The 4,228-nt window shown below is 44.1% G+C and overlaps 1 pseudogene; it reads left to right on the top strand.

The window, feature by feature from the left end:
- Positions 1-959: 959 nt before the first annotated feature.
- Positions 960-2,550, top strand: LOC138125620 (uncharacterized; annotated as a pseudogene).
- Positions 2,551-4,228: the final 1,678 nt, after the last annotated feature.

The following is a 4,228-nucleotide window of genomic DNA, read 5'->3' as shown; positions in this document are numbered from 1 at the left end:
ACATTTTTTTTTCTATGAGCAGATATTCATGTTAGCAGTCAACCATAGACACCATCCTGCGATCTGTACCAGAGGGTTTTATCCACGAGAGGCTAAATGACCCAGGCCATTCCATACTTGTGCGCAAGTCCTATAATTTTGCGCGTTATTTAAATTTGACGTTCACGGACTTAGAAAATATCGCAAATTTATTGTTTAAAAATTAGAACAACACTTGCGTATATAATAAGAAACAATACAATAAAAGACCTTTTTTATGTAGTAAACTCATTTATACAGGGTGTCCCAGAACTCGCGCGTCAGCTGTTAACTGTGAATTTTATATTTAATGCAACAAGGATTCTACAACAAACGTGAAAAGTATATTAGTTTTGAAATGAAAACGATTTTAAGATAACCAATCACACACGCCTTCCTGAAGGTAACTCTACTAAATGTATGCGTTTCCGAAGAAACGATTTTAGATGTTGCTGCTAAAAAAACTGTGATGAAATGTTTGGACAACGAGTTTTATAAGGGTTGATTTGGCGCACGAATCCCAGGTCTAGAGTTTTTTTATGTTATTTTTTAATTTTTTTTTACATTTTTAAATAAAAAAATTTAATTTTCAAATTCTAGGGAATTTTGTATTATGTAATTGGTAATTCAAGGTAACGGATGCAACTACATCTTAAAAAGTAGAGTTTGAACATTAATATTGGAAGTTTTTTGGTGTAAATGACAATAATACACTGAAATATTGATAAAAATTTTCTTAGAGATCCATTAAACTACGAGTGCTTTAATAGATAGTCATAAACGACTCCAAATTGAATACAATAATAGACCTATTAAAAGATTCTAAAAACATAATTATATCTTTAGTTTGTGTTCTACTCATCTACTGTTCTTTGCCTTACGCGCAGCACGCGGTACAGTACCATGCGGTACATGTAACAAAGCACCCAAGTTACTAACGCATGCGTATTGGTAAGGATCGTCCTGGGTTATTTAGCCTCTCGTGTTCTATCATCCCCATCTCTATGGACTTCCAGCAGAGACGTTCATGCGCAATAGACTAAGACATTATCATTATTATTATTATCGAGATCTCATGTACGCGGGTAGCATGGTGTGGTAGCAGGGAGGTTAATGTAATAAAAGTTTGTTATTATTCAGTGTGTGTTTGTGGGTGTTCACCCCCCGAAAGCTAACATCAGAAGTGGGATAGAAGCGACGACTCAAATAATAGTGACCAGCCTGAGATCGAGAAAACAACTCCCGGTAAGCGACCAATATGGCGGCGGAAAAGCGTTCTCCCGGTTCACTTGTCGGCTACGTCGACAGCGACTACAGCGAAAGCGACAGAGTCCCCAAAAAGTCCGACCCCAAAACGGCCCAAGGTACAGTGGCAAGAAACACTAATTGCATTAATAGCGGCTCAACAAGATCAGTTGGCGCAATTGTCCCGCCAATCTAATACGACGCCTTCAGCAACGCGATCAGCAGACACCGCGCATGACATGACGTCACACACTACGTCTTTCCGATTGGCCGAATTTAACCCAGACACTGCGAACTACCCCATGGAAGAGTGGTTAGAGGTAGCAAAAAATTGAAGGTCGAACTGCTCGTCGGTGATACCCTGATGATTGTAAAGGCCGGGGAAGCACTAAAAAGCCGTGCCCACGAATATTACGTTGATTGGAGACCAGTCCATCGCACCGGGGACGAATTTTGTTCGGACCTAACCGTCGCATTCCCCGATCGTGAAACTCCCGGCGCACGCGCATATACTGCGGCAACTCTGCGAAGCCGACACTGTACCTCACTAAGCGATTACGGAATTCAAAAGCTTCGGACCATTCATCGTTTCCATAGTGCACTGCCGTGGAATACAATTTTAAGTATGGTGGAATACGGTCTAGATCATTCGGAAGTACAGGCCGCTATTCGTATTCAACAACCAAGTGCCAACCGTGAGCTACTCAAACTACTCACTGATTTCGATTCCCGACAGCGAAAGCATCAATACCGAGCGACTCAAAGTGGACGATCCCATGACGTCACGGGCGCCAACAGTTCGCATAAACGCCGACCAAGTTCGTTTGTTACACCATTCAAGGGCACGTGTTTCAGCTGTGGTCGAAGTGGCCACCGACAAGTTGACTGTCGCGCCTCCGTTCGAGACATTAGGAAAGAACCAAGTAAAGAATCGGAAAGAAAACGTGGAGTTGATTACCCCACATGCGATCACTGCAAACGACCGGGACATACGGAGGGAGCGTGTTGGCAAAAACAAGGCAAGCCCAAAAACATTATGCTGTTCCGACGAGGACGCAATTTGGCTTCGACACCAGTAGCAACCCTCCTCTACGACGACAAAGCTGCCAACTTCCCTTATTAAATTGATAGCGGTGCGGATGTTTCAATTTTGTGTGAAAGTGCGGCCATCAAACTTGGTGCTCCGATAACACCGAAAGTGCGCCTATTGTGCGGGATTGGAACGCGGCATGTTTATAGCAGTGGCACGTGTGACTTAGTAGCCGTCTTGCCTACAGTAACCTTAGAAGTTTTGTTCACAATAGTCGCCGATGATACGATTCCTGGAAATCTGGAATCGACAAAACCGCTGGTGGGCTCGAATTACACCACGACCTACTCAACGTACCAAGGGTTATGACCATGTCAACCACCACCAACTTTAGTCACTTGAAAGTGTCAGGACTAGACGAGCAGAGTCTAAGGAAACTGAAACAACTGCTGCTCTAGTGCCATGAGAAAACACCCGACCATATTGTGACAGGTAAACTGAGTATTAAACTGAAAGACGACATTCTCATTACTTACGGTCCACGACGTCTGGCGTATGCCGAACGAATACAACTGAAAAAAATCATCCAGGACTTGTTACAAGGAGGCACCATTCGTGAGAGTCACTCATCATATGCCAGCCCCATCGTCCTAGTGAAAAAGAAGAACGGCGACGTACGTCTCTGTGTCGACTACCGTGATATAAATCGGAAAGCCATTAAAGAACGTTATCCGTTACCTCACATTCACGACCAGATTGATGCACTGAGCGGTGCTCGATACTTTACGACATTGGATATGAAGGCCGGATTCCACCAGATGGAAGTTGAAGAAAATTCTAAGCACTTCACCGCTTTCATCACACCTGATGGCCTGTATGAGTACAACCGTATGCCCTTTGGCTATGTCAACTCTCCCGCAGTTTACCAAAGAGCCATCGACAAGGCGCTAGGCAATTTAAAGGGGACGCAGGCCTATGTGTACATCGACGATGTGCTCATCCCATCTACTACAATCAAAGAAGGGTTGGAAAACTTAGAAAACGTTTTGGATGCTCTATCCACTGCAGGTTTTCGTCTCAACTACGACAAATGTACTTTCTTTTCTAGGAAGACGGAATATCTTGGTGTAGTGGTGAGCGAGGGAACAGTGTGTCCAAGTGCGCGAAAAGTGACCGCTCTAACACAAACGGTTATCCCCACGGACGTCAAAGGTGTCCGACAATTTTTGGGCCTGGCAAGCTATTTTCGTCGGTTTGTCGAAAAGTTTTCTGTCATTGCAGCTCCAATATCGTCTCTGTTGAAAAAGGACCGAGCTTTCGAGTGGACCAAAGAGTGCGAAGATGCCCGGCAATCGATTATCAGTTCATTGACCCAACAACCAGCATTACGTATTTTCAACCCCGAACTTGACTGCGAGCTTCACACGGACGCCAGTTCTGTTGGTATCGGCGCTGTTCTGTTACAGCAAGACAAAGGTATCGTGCATCCCGCTGCGTATTATAGCAGGCGTACCAAGGACTGCGAAACCAGATATCACGCGTACGACCTAGAAACATTAGCTATTGTCGACGCCGTCGAACATTTTCATGTATATCTGTACGGAAGACATTTCACAATATACACGGACTGTAACTCCGTTCGCGCAACCGCACCAAAAAGGGACTTACATCCACGCGTAATGCGATAGTGGATTAAACTTCAAGATTATGACTTCAGCATTGAATACCGACCGGGTCACAAAATGGGACATGTCGATTATCTGAGTCGAAATCCAGTAGAAACAATGTGTGTCCTGAGAACCGTGCAACGAGCTGACACCACCGAGTGTACTACATTACTAGATTTTCAACAGAAAGACGAATTTTGTGAAGGAGTCTTGAAAAATCATTGCGGCTACAGTGAATTTTTGGTGCGAGACAGTGCCGTAGTACAGG

This window comes from Tenebrio molitor, chromosome 3, assembly GCF_963966145.1.
Source record: "Tenebrio molitor chromosome 3, icTenMoli1.1, whole genome shotgun sequence".
Taxonomy (NCBI): Eukaryota; Metazoa; Arthropoda; class Insecta; order Coleoptera; family Tenebrionidae; genus Tenebrio; species Tenebrio molitor.
The sequence above is the reverse complement of the archived record's forward strand: the minus strand, read 5'-3'. Positions and strand labels throughout refer to the sequence as shown.